Source organism: Gorilla gorilla, chromosome 11 (assembly GCF_029281585.2).
Source record: "Gorilla gorilla gorilla isolate KB3781 chromosome 11, NHGRI_mGorGor1-v2.1_pri, whole genome shotgun sequence".
Lineage (NCBI taxonomy): Eukaryota > Metazoa > Chordata > Mammalia > Primates > Hominidae > Gorilla > Gorilla gorilla.
In genome coordinates, this window is record NC_073235.2 from 79,131,422 (window position 1) to 79,147,774 (window position 16,353).

Sequence of the window (16,353 nt, forward strand, 5' to 3'; positions counted from 1 at the left end):
GACCTCCTCCCACCACTCCTGATGTTACTTGTGTGAGGAAATGATTTGATATGCTCTCTCCTTAGCAGGGGCTTGGGAGGGGTGGACACTGAGGACCAGGACAGCAAAATATTATCCTCTAGTCGTATCTCAAATCTGTATCTGTCTGTGACACAGCCAATCCACTCGATCTAGTTATTTTCACAATTTTACATTAGCTCCATTTATAGAAGCTTGAAAACATTAAAGATATTCTTTACACTGTATATAGAAAACAGATATATATAATTCGTATATGCAATATATGCATATTTAATGTGATATATATATTGATCTGTCTATCTGTCTATGTCTCTCTCACAGACAAAGGTAGAAGCAGAGATGTAAATTCAAGAAGCTCAGAGACGTTATTCTGTGTCCTTTTTACTACTTTCCACAAGTAATGGTCTATGTCTCCATGAGTTTTCCTTGTTTTTGGAGTCTGAATTGTGCTTTTAGAGACCCTCACTCTGAGGAGACTAACTTTAAGTTTTATTTATATTCATTAACAAGAACATAAAAGCACCCTACCGAGGACCTCTGAAAACTAAAGTTGAATGCAGTGCTCCACACCCTGCCCCTGCGTGCTTGGTTGCAATAGTCACTTGTGGTCTAGTTTACTTAATAGCTAGAGAGGTTAGCACCCCCTTTGACAAGGATGGAAGAGTCCCTCAGGCCTGACAAATAAAATTAAAAAATAGCTGTAAAACCAGTAAAGATTGTACTAAATGCTGTCTTGTGAAAAAAATAAAAATAAAAAAAGGATATAAAGAAAAGCCGGAGTATTCTAGCCAGCTGTCTAATTCTGGAAAATCATATAACCTCTCTGGGTCTTGTTTTCTGTGTCTATAAAAGGAGCTTGGAATTTTCTGTGATTCTAAGCAGCTGGGCATTAAGCTTATTGACGACCACACCTGTGGCACAAATGTGTTTTGGAATAGTAGTAGGTGCTGAATTTGTCAGAAATTGTTTGAATGAGGAATGGATGGATAGGGCGACTTCTGCCCTTCAAGCCAGAAAAAGTGTGTTGACTCTTTTCACTCGAAGGCACCTGATTAGTGTATCAGAGACTAAGCCTGCCCTTCTAGCTTTGCCATGGAATCAGTCTCACTCTGGGACATGGTTCAGATCATACCACGGAAATAGTAAGGGAGCAGGACTACATTTTTGCCAAGGGGAACCCAGAGCAGTGTTATGCTTCCTTCACTGGGAGGTGGAAAATTCCATTGCAATGAGCAAGACCATCTCTCAATGCACAGGATCCACTTTGAGTCTATTTCCAGGTACCCGTCTTTGTTTGATCAAGTTTGTTAAAGAGCCTCTTCCTTATGATTTGGCTTGCCAGCTAGATCCATCTACAGGGAGAGAAGAAGCTGGAGTATTTTTGTTCCTGTGACAGTTATACCTCACTGTAAATTTTTTAAAAGGAGAGTAGATTGGCCAGGTGCAGTGGCTCACACCTGTAATCCCAGCACTTTGGGAGGCTGAGGTAGGTGGATCACGAGGTCAGGAGATTGAGACCATCCTGGCTAACATGGTGAAAACTCCGTCTCTACTAAAAATACAAAAAATTAGCCAGGCGTGGTGGCAGGCACCTGTAGTCCCAGCTACTTGGGAGGCTGAGGCAGGAGAATGGCATGAACCCGGGAGGCGGAGCTTGCAGTGAGCCGAGATCATGCCACTGCACTCCAGCCTGGGTGACAGAGCGAGACTCCATCTCAAAAAAAAAAAAAAAAAGAGTAGATTGTATTAGCATGGAGAGGGAATTTAAAGGGATAGAATGTACTAGAGAAACAGTGAAGGGTAGAGGAGGGGCAGAAAATTGGGCCAAAAGGGCATCACTTTGTAACCCTTAGAGAAATTTCACAGGGCATGGGAATACAAGTTGGAGGTTATTAATATGTCTGTGTTGCTGGTTTGTCCATACACACTTGGTGCAAATATCAACAGTGGATTTGCTTTATAATTAAGGTGGCATTTTGCAATTCACCTGTAATAAAGAATGTGAGTAGTTTATTAAAGATTGGTTTGTATAGTGAATAGTATTTATTGCAAATAAATAAGAAGCACAGTGGCCTCACGCAGAATGAGTAATAATCTGTTTAAAAATGGAGCTAGCATGAAATTGCTGAAGACATACCTTGATCAGGCATTATAAAATCTCTTCTTTATGGAAATATCTCTGTATTTATAGATTGACCTACTTCTGTATACTTCTAGTTGGACTTGTACTAATGATGGAAGAACTTGAACGTTTCAAAAGTTGAACAGTTTTACAGCGACTTCTGACAAGATACAAAGCATTTGGTAGTTAAGGGGGGATATATACTTCTTAAAGGTCATTTTTAAATGTATTGAAACTATTAAATAAGTGTGTAGATTATATCCGTCTCTTAAACCCCAAACTAAAAATCTTCAGGAAGCATAAACACAAATTCCCTCAATCGAAAAAAGGCTGCTTAGCGGACTAAGAAGAATATAATTAAAGAAGCCCATTTTAGGCATATATGCAGTTATTTTAAGATATGTTTATAATTTGCATTTAGTAGCAAGATCAGGTTATTAAGCGTACAACGTACCAACCTCAGTAATCACGTTAACAGAAATAAAATGTCTAGAAACTTTAGAAAGTTGGTTAGTAATCTACATTTTGTACTAATTATGGAGGGCACATTATAGCTTATAAATACACAAGATAAAAATCCCAGGTTTCTGAGTGCAAAAAAATAAACTTTCATATATTTTGACAAGCATTGCCTGGTCTGAACTATTTATAATACTTTAGAGTGTACTAGCACTTTTTCGGTAATATAAAAAGTAATAGAATCTTAGTAATATGAAGTCCCACTAGAGATATTTGCTATTAAATTGTTGCTGAGTGTGCTGAGGTTTGGGGGAGAATTATCGAGTTTGCAGATTAGCAAAGCAAGTTCTGGCGCATGTTTTAAAATTGAATCAGTGATGCTTTAAAATGGGATATATTTTAAGGATTCACAATAAGAATTTAAAAATAGATGAAAAGATGGGTTTGTTATCATCAAGCAGTGTATGTTAATTAGTGTCTATATGCAAACTAATTTTATGTTTGTCTCCAGATTTAAGTGTATACAACAAGCAAGGGGTTAAGGGTGAGGCAGAGTTCAGGAAAGAATAATTGAAAATGAGAAGTGACATTAATTTTAAATAAGTGCTTTCCCATTTTCTGCTTTCTTTTTAATTTTTAAAAGATCTTTCCCTTTCAACCATTAGCAGAGCTGCAAGCACAGGATGGCCCAATTTTGTGAAATTAGGCTTTTGCTCATGTTTCTAATTCAGAATTGGATGTACTTTAAATGTCCCCCTGAGTGTAGCAGCTGAGAGTCCTCTTCTCTCCTGGGTACTGTAATCTTGGTGGGGTCACTAAAAGGAGGGATATGTCACAGGTAACCTTCTACCACTTGCTATGGGGAAGCTTTCTTTTGTGTTCTTTCAGATTTGAGTAAAGTTGCCAAACATGATAAAACTGCTTGATGATGGCAGAATTGTTAAGTCTACTCTCTTAACCCTGTCCACCAGTTTACGAATGAAAAGGTCAGTGGCATGGAAAGAGAGGAATTCTTTATAGCTGCCAAACAACTGGTTTAATTCACCTGTGTTCCACCCTAGAAGTACTCGGAGATAGCTACTGGAAGGTCAAGAAATAAATCCTTGTAGTTGGGCAGTCAAAATTTTCAACAATCATCTTCAATTTATTTTGAAGCAATTATTTAAACCTGAATTAGTTGTTAAGTCACATATAAGGTAGGTAGTTAGCTTGTATGGTATAATTATTCAAAGGTAATTTGTAATTAATTATGAAATACCTTTACTAGAAAAATAAGTCCTATATAAATTGAACTAATTTTTATGGTACTAGTAATATTACTATACCTATTAGAGGTGGAGCCTATATTAACTATTAACATTAATTAATGTTACACTAATAACATTAACATTAATAACAATTAATAACATTAATTGTTGTTAAAGGATAATTTTAGATTTGCAAGGATCCTGAGAAGTTATCCAATTTAGCTTTTTACCTTCAGAGAGAATTAAGCTAAAGCTCCACCTGTTCCTTGAAAATGATTCCTTCTGCCCTAAATCTTGGAGAAGCTTTTCTTCCTTTGAATTCTGTGCTGTATCTGTGCTGGACACTTGGAATTTAGCATTGATTACTCTGTATTGCAATTTTATGTATGTGTCCTATCTCCTGAACCAAAGTGTCAGACCCTTTCAAATTAAAGACTGGAATTGAACATTTTGGCCCACTTCCCGCATATGCTAAGGCAGTGGTCTATGATGGAAGATGTTCAGTACACACTGAGGAGATTGATCTAAATTTATCTTGAAAATCATGTTAGTCCTTAACAATCTTCTCTTGGTATTTGATCAACAACTTGAATTAGAAAGTATCAGAGATGTTTGGGACATTAGATATATTCTAATCTAATCCCTGTTTTACAGATCACAACACTGAGTAAGGGCCAGAGAGAAAAATCAATTGCCTAAGACACATTGCTGGTTAGTCGACAAGAACCCTCTTTTTAGGATGCCATCTGATATTAATACCAATGTGTATGCCCTACATTAGGGTCTAACTTCACAGGTAGACTCTTCTCTCCTTAGGTTTGTTCATTTGAATGAATGAATGGTTCCTTATAAATGTCTGAGGTGCCAGACCAGTGTTCTTTCTTTGTATATTCATAGATTAGCATCACCTTATAATGCTGCAGATATATTCTGCTACTAGCCAGTGGCCCTGGAACCTAATTTACAATATCCGGGTATTCTGTATTCCCTTGAACATGTGATTTTTTTCCCTTTGAATTCTATGTTTTTTGGATTGCTCATGGTGGAAGGTTTGGGACATAAATCATCATCATTTGCTACTGATCCAATTTGGGAAAACTAGGTCAGTGAATTGTACATCTGTATTAGTTGCTGTGGAAGGACCATTTTAAGCATTCTCAGACATGTAGCTAAGCAAGTCTGGGGCTCTCTGACATTACATAATTTCGCTGCTAAACCAAAGATCTCATTGAGTTTGCTGTTCAGCCATGTCTTATGTTGGATTAGGGGTATATTTGTTCAAAGCTCAGTTTCATCATTTGTCCAGCTTCACAGTATTTCCCCAGATAGGGAGGCTGCCTTCCAGGCTTGGCTGGTTTTTCCTATATTGCTGGGAGAGTTTTCAGTGAATGAATACAATGTAGAGTTTTCATTTGTCACCATGTTATCTCATTTCTAATTTTTGTTCAAGTTATTTTGAGGAAAAGCACCACCCAGTTTCTCTGACCAACTTTTAAAAAAAGATGAAAAGATTTTCTCAGCATGAATAATAGCAACAAGCACATGATGGTCTAAGCTTTTGAACTCTCAGACAGCTGGAGTGCCCAGAATCGGAGTGATTTTCTTCAACCACTTTAGTGCACTGTGAGTGTGTGATCGGAGTAGAGTGTGTGATCTTAAACAGTCCTGGTGTCGTGTGGGGAGTTTCCATTCCTTCGCTAAATAGACTTCCTGGTTTGAAATTAGCATCTCATCATGACAAACAGGACCATGTACAGGGAGGTCAGCAGAGGCCTTTCCTGTCATTTGAAACGTGCCCTTGGTTTTGCTTCCCCTAACCCCAGTGCCTTGGAATGCTGTTTGAATCTGGGGATCAAGTGATTCTAAAGTCTCTCCAGGAAAGGAGAATTCAATGAAGCATTCAGCAGCAAAAGCTTGGTTAAAAGTGCAGCCTGTGTCAGCATAGGAATGAATTAGAAACAGACTGTGAAAACCTCACCTGTGATCAGTATCACACCCAGAAAGTTGGAGACATCAGGAGGAGATGTTCTGTGTTTTCACTACCTTGTTGCAGGCAGTCATGAGAGTGATAGGAGGTCACTGTGACTTGTAGTTGTAGGTCCCATTTACTTTCAGGAGAGCAGGCTGAGAGGCTAAGTTCTGTGGTCCGTTGATTATCTTACCTTGGCTTTTCATAACCTGGCAGTTTCCAAAAATAGTTTGAGGACTAACAGAATTGCTAACTCCCTCCCACCTCACTCCTGTAAAGACAGTGAACACAACCAGTCTCTTTTTTCCTTTGTTTCATACAAGAAGGGAAATTTTTATACTATAATATGAGAAGACTATAATCTAAAAATAAAATCTTTCTTAAGAAAATTTCCTCATTTTGCTCTGGACCTGTGAAAATGTTTGCACAGACCTGCCTTTGGGAAATCACTTCTCTAGGATGAGCAACGTTATGAAATTCCGTCTGTATGGCCGTAGCATAGCTTTGTTCCTAGCTCCGGCTAACTTTCTTTGTGCCTGATGCTTTTTAAAGAATTCTGGTTGAATGTCACTTAGTACTGGCTGGAACCTTGTTCGGTAGTTTTGGTAGATGCTGCTGGTATTATCATAATTCATTCATTCACTTGCTTATTTAACAAACTGCCAGACCCAGGCTATGTACTGAAGAGATAAAACAAAATAAACTCACTATTCTCAAGGAGCTTGAAACTCATTTTCAAGAATCTTATTTAAAAATTTTTAAAAGTCTCTCTTTGTGCCATGAGGGCTTGTATAGAACACAAGCAGAAGTTGTGAAATGAGTATTTGTCTATAGATCCTAAATAAAGGTTTATTGGAGAATTCTCTCTCTACCTCTTTTTTTCTCTGTACTATTCAAAGAAACCTTGTTTCTGATAAGGTAAGGTAGAAGTTAACTAGATGAAGTTCTGACAATGAAATTTAAATTACAGGTTCTAGTGTGATTTTGGCACATCAAAACCCAAAGAACATTTAGAATGCGCCCAGCCCGTGGAATCTATTCCTTTGATCTACTCAGCTCACCAAGATGATTGTTCAGCCCTCCCCCACTTTCTCTCAAAATATCTCAACCACTAACAGCAGCAACAATAAATAAAAAGCAAAGGAGGAAAGAAGAAAAATCTCCTTAGGGGCATAAATTATTTTCATTTGCTTTCTGCAATGACAAAATTAAGAAAACACCAAATAGCTACATTACTTTGCATTGGGTAAACCTCCAGCCTTCAATTGCTAGGTAACATTTCTTGCAGCTGATGAGGCTAAGAAACTAGTTTTGTTTTGAATAGATTGGTGTGTATTCAAAATCCTACTCAGTGAAATCCAGTTGTTTGTAAGCTTAAAATTGAAAGGCTTTGTATGCTTTTCTTTGAAATCAGGACCCATTTCAAAGGCATATTACTCACTGGATAAATTGCTGGTTCACAGTTCCAAACCAAAATCAAAGGGGTCTGCCGGCAACTTTGACACTGTCAAGTACCTGGAACTGTGCTGCTATGTGATGAATGTTAAGTAAATGTTTGCTTAATGAATGAATGCATGGACTCAATTAATGATCATATCAGCTTGCATTTGTATATTGCTTTATAATTTGTAAAGTGATTTCACATTTATATTCACTATAACACTTTGAATAAAGAAGAAATTAACTTCACATGTTGGATTCTGCTTTAAAGCTTTAAAGCCACTGATACGTCGTTGGCTTAATGTGAATATTAATTATTTAACTAATAAAGTAAAAATAAGCTAGGGATCAAAACAGTGGTTTAAAAGATTATGCTACTATTATTTTTATACAATCTGGGGCAGAGTTGATCCTTAAACCAGAATTCCACCTCCAATGAATGTTTACTGTTGTGTGATTGTGGGTGTGTGTGTGTGTGTGTAAACACAGGCATGTATACTGTAGCTTTTCTGTTTTCCCCAGAAATGTAACCAAAAAATCTAGAGAGAAACAATCAAATATTTATACCAGAGCTTTGGTGCAAGTAGCTAAGATACCAGCCACTGACCCAGCTGGACAGTAGCCTTTTATTTTTTCCTTATTTGGAGCCATGGCCTTGACCTGGCTGAATGTCAGTAAAAGTAGTGTTAGGCAATGCTCCCAGATAATTCATCTAAGGACCCCAAAGCTGGCCCTTCCATACAACTCTTCTTCTTTGCAAAGGCTATAGATCACAGAAAGGCTTCCTTGAGAAATGAGAGGCAAAACAAATCAAATCAAAACACAAAACAGATAGCAACTCTCTTTGGGTTCCTGGACACCCCAGCTCTCAATTTTGTTTCAAGAGCTCAGACATCAGTCCTCATCATAAATTGCTGTAAATTCTAAGATTTCTCATAGAAAACAGTAGTTTGGCTACCTTAGATAAGTATTACATGAGGCTTGGTGAATGTTGAGTTAGTAGTAAATTACTGAATTCCTTGTTTTTCTTGTTGTTCTTGTTGTTGTTTATTTGTTTTCTTGGATAGCTTTATTTGTTAAATATACAGTAAAATGGTGTTATAATGAATTCACAGAGAGATTACAAAAAAAAAAAGGTTCCTGCATAAATTGCCAGGTATAGTGAGTCATGCCTGTAACCCCAGCACTTTGGGAAGCTGAGGTGCGAGGATTGCTTGAGCCTAGGAGTTCAAGACCAGCCTGGGCAACATAGGGAGACCCTGTCTCAAAAAATTAAAAAAAAAAAAATAGCTGGGCATGGTGGTGCACCTGTGGTCCCAGCTACTAAAGAGGCTGAGGCCTATCCGAAAAAAAAAAAAAGCCTAAGTTCTTGAGAAGATGTGTTCCTATTTGTGTTCATGTACCTTTTAATTCCTGCCTCAGATTCCCTGAGTTCACAATCCTGAAGTATCCCCAGGCCCAGGCCACAGTCAAGCTCCTCAGGATCTTATTGTCTCAAACTTAAATGCAAAGGAGACTAAAAATAAAAGATTGAAAGAGAACTAGAAGCCAGGCGGTAGTCAGCGAAAAAACATTTGGACTTCCTAGAGACCTTTGTTTATCAACATGCTCATGAAACTTGCAAAGAAAGTCATTTTAAAGCTCATATCAAGAGGGATTGTGATTTAGTAGGAGCAAAGTATAGAAGCAGGGGAGTTGGCATTCAGGTTCCTGTTCTGCTGCCTAATAACTGAGTCCCATTAAACAAATCACTTAATCCCTTGGAGCCTCAGTTTCCTTTTATGGAAATAGGTATGCTCATACGACATCACAGGTTTTGTGAAGACAAGATGAAATAATTACAGGAAAAGTCTTTATAAAGTGATGTCAAAACAGGTGCTATTACCAGTGGTAATACTTTTATAACAGTATGTTTTTTATTATAAAAATAATTTTTATTGCAGAAAAATTTTACAATTATGTGAGTTGTAATGTGCTGACCACACAACTGAGGGATTCTGCAGTATCTGCAGATCCTTAAATGTCTAAAGCATCTGCCTGATGTTGCTGGGGTTTGCTGCCATGCCTGTTTAGAAACTCTGTTTTGGAGCTCTGGGTCACTACAGACTGCCCATAGTGCTTACATTCCAGGGGCCACTTAAAGAGATTCCACTGAAAGATTCCTTAGAAGTAACCCTGCCAGCAAAGTTCCAGATGCCTGTAAAATCTATGGCACTGCCTGTGTGCTGGAAAGAGACCACTGGGATGGAAATCAGGGGACAGAGCCTTAGTGTTAATCCTCTGTTAACTCTTCGTGGTCCTGGACCTCAGTTTTCTCATCTGCAAAATGACCAGTTTGAACTAGATATTCTTTGAGGTAGATTCCAGGTGCAGCGTTTATAAGTCTTTGCTCAGTCTGTTGTTTCAGCGGGCTCTTCAAGCACCAACAGGGGCCAATCAGGAAGGTAGGATCTGCCTGATGTCAACTCAGGGCACGTCCCACAATATTTCCAGGTGTCTTCAGGAATATGGAGCACCACTGTCACCCCGTGTCACCTGTAAGATGGGAGAAGGGAACCCAGTCAATAAAGATTATGAGGAGGGCCGGGCGCGGAGGCTCACGCCTGTAATCCCAGCACTTTGGGAGGCCGAGGTGGGCAGATCACTGGGTCAGGAGTTTGAGACCAGCCTGGCCAAAATGGTGAAACCCCCATCTCTACTACAAATACAAAAATTAGCTGGGCATGGTGGTGGGCACCTGTAATCCCAGCTACTTGGGAGGCTCAGGAAGGAGAATCGCTTGAACCTGGGAGGTGGAGGTTGCAGTGAGCAGGAGTTGCAGTGAGCCGAGATCCCACCATTGCACTCCAGCATGGGCAACAAGAGCAAAACTCCGTCTCAAAAAAAAAAAAAAAAAAAAAAGATGTTGGGGAAACTGTTGCCCAGTTTCAAATGTCTCCATTTTTCTCATTTCCCTGGGTAGATGGGAAGAAAACCATAAATATGTCTAGGAAGCCAGAAATATGAATTGGTTACAGATTTTTTTCTCTAAGAGGATAATTAGATAGATTGAATGTAAAATATAGTACTAAATGGGTAGGGGTACCATAGAGAAGCATCTGTTGGGAAGGACCAGAATTGCTTTTGTGTCTAACGAGAACAGAAATATGTTTCAGGACATTTGAATGTTGCTTCAGACAATAGGTTTCAGCCTATATGAAGCCCTTGGAGTGTTCAGGAATGAAAAGTTCTTCAATGGAGTGTCTAAATGCTAACATACAGATTTAATGTTGGGGTTCTTCAACTCACGATCAGCACCAGTCTTGACACTGATTAAAGCAAACGTTTATAGGGGATTTGGACTTTGCCAGTATTTGCCCAGTCAGGGCAATTTATTGAACTTTTGGGTCAGCTTTTGTAATAACACAATAAGGAATAAAATCTTGTTCTCTTAAACTTGTCATCAAGAATATTTGCTCTCAGAATGTTGTGTGAAATATTAAAATGTGATCCATTATTAAAATAAAATGGTTTTGCTTTCACTTTACTGTGAGAACAGTATATATCAAGGTCTGAAAGACTTGAGCGCTGAAAAACAAGGGGTGATTAAAAATGAATTCTTAAAAGCATAAGAAATCTAAAAAGTGGATTTCTTTAGAACGTAATGAAATATAGGTTGAAAAGGTAACTTGCCAAAGTGACACTGCTCTTATTACTGGAAGAGACTTCCTGGGTGAATCAGTAATATATGATTTTAAAAAAATTAAAGGGAGGCTGATGTACTGACGTTAAATTCCACACAAATATTCTGGTTATTGAATAGTAATTTATTGTAGTTTTACTGGAAATTTTCTCCTCTTAGTTCTTAAAAGGTTTTCCAGTCTCAATTAGCACCTTTACTCCTAATAATCAATATTGATTTTACTATATTCATTTTAGATTTTAAAAATTTTGCCTAAAACTCAAATCTTAACTATTTTTAAAGTAACATATTTCATTAAAAAAAAAATCAGGCTTACCGGGTAGGCCTTCATTGCCATCTGAAAAATGATACATTTTCATTTATTTGCGGTGGGATCTTAAATTCAGAGAAGTAGTTACAGTTCTGGGTAATATGAGCTCTCTTTGGATTTAGAACTGTTGACAAGATGTTAATCGAGAATATGTGCATCATTTTCCAGTATCTTCTTAAAATTGAGTGGTTAATTTTAATAATATTGCAGCTTCTGTTTTTAACCTGCCTATTCATCTCTGTACTTCAGTATACTCAATGTTTCTAGGAGCTGATTATGTTGGTTTCACAGGGCACATTGCCTGACGGGGGACCATGGAGGTGGCCCCCAATGTGTTATGATATGTTCTCATGGGGAGAGTGAGCGACAGTCAGGGGTGATTCCTGTTCATTCAGTGTGCTGTGAAGTGAGCCGGAATTACCTGCTTTTCTACATTACTCACTTTTCCCCTCAAATGACAAGCTTTCTCCGACAACATGGGACCCATTGCGTCTGGAAAACACACACTTCACCCAAACCCTTCCATTAACTCCTGTAAATTGTTTTGTGTAAATGTTTCCTGTGATTTTTCATGCAGCATTCAATTTCATCTTCTTTTGAAATTGAAAAGATCAGTTTTGTGGTTGTTTTTAGCATTCACTAGTAGAAAATTAAAAAGATTTCTAAGGACTACCTTTTCCAGTCACACATTTTACCAACATTTGAGCTACTACCTTGGGTTGGCCAGGAAATGTCTGCCGCCACATTAGCGATGTGATAATGGGCTTCACATATCACCTGGACATTAATAGAATGAAATCACTTACTGCTCCTGAAAGCAGCTTTGTTCTCAGCGGGTGTCCTGAAGGCACTGCATGAGCACAATGGACCTTCTATCACAGAGGTGAAAGTCAGAAATAACCTAAACCCATCTTTATCTCGGGTGTGTGTGTGTGTGTGTGTGTGTGTGTGTGTGTGTGTGTTTCATCTTTATTTAATGAGTCCACTGATATTTGATGGAAGTGACCAAAATTCAGCTAGTTGTATAAGGTATTTCTGGGTCTCCAATCTGCTCTGATCTGTGACATGCAAAACTTCTAATGACTGGGGACCCCTAACTCAGCTGCAATAGCCCATCAAAGGTGCAACTTTATTCTCTCATAACAGCTTTGTAATGTGATCAGCAGACATATCTGTTAACTTTTCCCTGAGCTGTGCAGATGTGGCTATAAAAGAGGCACTATGCCGTTGTGTCTTTCCTACTTTCCTTCAGAAATGAATTTGCTTTTTGATTATGGCAGAATGGCTGCCATATAAATTTTCTGTATAAATTTTTCCTTATAAATTAAGTGCACATCCACTTAAAGCCCAGTCTATGAAAATTGGGAACTATAAAATAAGAATGATTCAGAATTATTATTAGCTTTATAGAAATGCTCTTTGCTTTGCAAAGGTATTTGCCATAGAATTCTATAAATAAAAGGCATCTTTTGTGCATTTATGTCATTCTTCAATTAGTCAAAATTAGTATTTTTCTGATAGATACCTGTTACATAAAGTAAAACATGGACATTATTAAATAGTTAGCCTTGTGATTTGTGTGTGTGTGTGTGTGTGTGTGTGTGTGTGGTTTTAATGAGTGGAGAGTTTAATAGGCAAGAAAGATGGGAGAAGGCAGAAGATAGAAGCTCCCCCGTTCAGAGACAGAGGGAGCGGGACTCCAAAGTCGAGAGAGGGAACCTGGATTTTTTTTGGTTTTGGGAAAAAGTGTAAACTGGGAGTTGATTTGCCATATGATAGGTTTATTTAAAACTTGGACACACATTTTAACTGAAAAAAAAACAGGCTTTGAATTATTTTTTACAAAAATAAAATGTATGGTTTCTAAATTTTAGTTTTGAGTTTTTAACCTATTTCTCCTCTGAGGAATATGGGCTTGTGACTAGCGTACATTCTTCATATCACATTCAAAGTCAAATCTGGTTTTTCTAGCAATCACATGGATAGGCGTAAACAGATAAATAGTCACCACACTCCATTGACTGCCATGGCTCATTTTTCATCTTTTGAAATGAAAGCCCAAGAGAATTTTTGTCAGGCTAAATTGGAGATTAAAAAAAAGGTTCTGTTTTGAAGTAGATACTTTGAACATGGCAGATTTGTGAGAAATTTTCTTTTGCCTTTGATGCCTTTTAAGATCTAGAAGGCTCTACAAAATTAGAATTTTGGTTACCGAAAGAGTGTTCATCTAATCCTAAATTAAAGAACTGCTTTTGAGCCAGGGCTGGAGTTGTTTTGGCTTTTGTAATTTCAGATATATTATCAAGTTTAACACTAAATTTAAACATTATAAATTAGTTGACTTTTCCCTTAATTAGCCACAGCTATGTTCCCATAGAAAAGCTGAAAATATGAAGTTACGTTTTCCTCTAGAGGAGTCTAATTACATTATTATCTGAAATAATACCTCCTTAACGATTCTTTGAACAGTACTCCCTATGTTTTCTTCCACTATGCAGACTTTTCATAAATAACAGTCTACATCAAGACAAACAGTACATTCAGCAAGCTGAAGAAAGCAAATGAACCAACCCTCTGTATTCATAACATGCTTCTGGACCCCTTTAATGTGGAATTCACAATAGATGTATACAGTGTTCATTGGAGTATTTTAATATTTTTTCATACAATGCTATCCATCAAAAATCCAAAGAAGGCAAATTACTCACAAGGAAGAATCTGAAGAAGCCCAGAAATACTGAGCTATGTAGGATGACATCATGAGGCTAAAATATGCAGCAAATACTAACAATAATACTACTAGCTACTAATAAAGCAAATACAATCACCAGATCAGTGGTTGTATTAAAAATGGGCCTTCTCATTTAAGGCCAAAAAAAAAAAAAAAAAGACCCTATCCATTGTGACCTATCTTCCTTATTCAAAACAAAACAATGCTTCTAGAAAATCCCTCTAGACATTTTAAATCCCACATAAGATATCCCGGAATAAAAGAGCATTACGTGGACTTCTGGATGGTACAGCTACAGAATTATTATCCATTGCATTATAAGGAATGACTTCCCCTCTAGTCCAGGGTTCATTTTTTCCCCCATAATCAATGTTTAACTCATCATAACAGTTTAGTGAGGCCAGATGTGTCAGTTTTACTTTTCCAAAGGAATTCTATTCAGGGAATTACATTGAACATGGTGACATGCATTGCTTTTTAATACAAGTTTCTTTATTTCTGAAATTCAATTTTATTGTATATTTATGCATTTCTTTAAGGACTACTTGAGTTCACTAAAAGATAAATAAATAAAAATGCTTATACGTGCTACATGCCATGGGCCTTTGGGCATAAATAACACAATGTGAATGCAGATACACATCCTTTTCCCATTTGTTTCCATTCTCGGTGCCAACTTTGGTTCAATAAACAATGACTTTCAACTTGGTATGAAGGAAGCATCTAGTACGTAATGCACGGAGCTGTGCCCCTCCAAAGAATGAAACCCTTCAGAATGGCTAAGGGTGAGAATAGAACTGAAGCTGATGAGGGCAGAATACAAAACACGAGCAGTTTCAAATTCACCTGAGGGGACAGCAGCAACTATGGCTGAGTCAGGGAAATATTTTCAAGCAGAGTTTTGCTGATCACTTTTACACCCATGAGCAGTAATCAGTCTAGATGATATTTATGAAATGAGCATTGAAATGGTCACAGAATTGAGCAAGAGCTGAGATTGGCTGATTGATTCCTTATGGCATATGTTCCTTAGCTTCTCCAGCAAGAAAATGGAAGCATTAATTCTTTCCATATCTCTCAAAAGCATGTTTCAAGGATTAAAGAATTCAGAGTGGCAAAGGATCAAATTACCATTTATGTAGGACTCTTTCTAACCAGCAGGGCATCATGTAGTACACTGGAAGAGCTTATTTACTGAATCTGCAATTGAGTTGGCTTCAGAGAGTTAATACAACATCCAAGGTGACAAATTTACTCACTACAAATGAATTGCATTAGTTCCATTATTTGTAAAGCACTTTGCCATCTGGGAAGAAAGTTGTAGTATAAATTCCATTCTTTTCAGTATCTTGGCTAAGGAGGTTCCAAAGAAACTGGCTCAACATTTTGTGAGCCAGAAAAGTGAGGTTTTTTCTTCTATTAATTTGCTAAGTGTTCTCTGCCCCATGGTTTTAACACAGGAAAGACGGCAGGTGGCAGAGGGTGCTGGCAAAGGAAAAGAGGTGGTTTTGCAAATTTGGAGTTGATTCTGGCTCAAAACAAGGGTGCCGAGTTAACAATCAGAAGAATCATTTAGTTGAGACTTACCTCCAGAACAGAGAGCATCTCAAAATTTTAGCAGATTCAGCATAGTCTCAGAGTTCCAAAATCTTAGGTTCCTTTCCTCAAAGCATTCCACAGAGATAATATTATGTAACGTCAGGTACATATACTTAGAATTCCAGTGATCTGAGTTTGAGCCACAGTGCCCTCATTGTTCACTGTTTGACTTCAGCCAAATTAATTTTACCTCTCTGAGCCTCAGTGATATTCCCTGTAAAATGGGAATAAGAATGGTATCATGTTAGAGGGTTATGGTAAGATAAAATATGATAATGCATGTAAGGCTTCTAGCATGGTGCTTGTGCATTGTAAACCCTCACCAAGTGTTCACTCTTATTGCTGTCATCAAAAGTGTGACCCCAAGTGTCCGCTTCACTAAAAACAGTGCCCAGAGTGGTCTGGGAGAGTCCAGAAGACAATAATTCAACTCCCTGACATGTAAATAGTGGAGTATCGATATTTTTATTGGCTCCTATCGATACATCCTGCCCATTAATTTTGAGCACTGACCTGTACCCATTCATCCATTCATTCAGAGAGCACTGAGTTAGGGCCTCTGTGGGCAGGTCCTGTGCTAGTCCATTGAAAAAGGGAAGGGAGATCCCCTGTTTTTGAAAACATGAAAATACATAGAATTACTTTTAAAACAACAGGAAGCATATTTGTGCATACAGATGAACTAGTAATGATTTGATTGTTTGATTATAGCTAATACTTATTGAGATCTCATCAAAGTCTAGAGCCACTGTGTTAAGAGCTTTATGTAAATT

General features: G+C 37.8%; 1 non-coding gene across 1 annotated transcript; it reads left to right on the forward strand.

Moving 5' to 3' along the window:
• The first annotated feature begins 633 nt into the window (after positions 1-633).
• LOC115933879 (U6atac minor spliceosomal RNA) lies at positions 634-758 on the forward strand. Its single transcript, XR_004069723.1, has one exon. It is a non-coding gene; the product is annotated as a U6atac minor spliceosomal RNA (small nuclear RNA).
• The last annotated feature ends 15,595 nt before the right edge of the window (positions 759-16,353 follow it).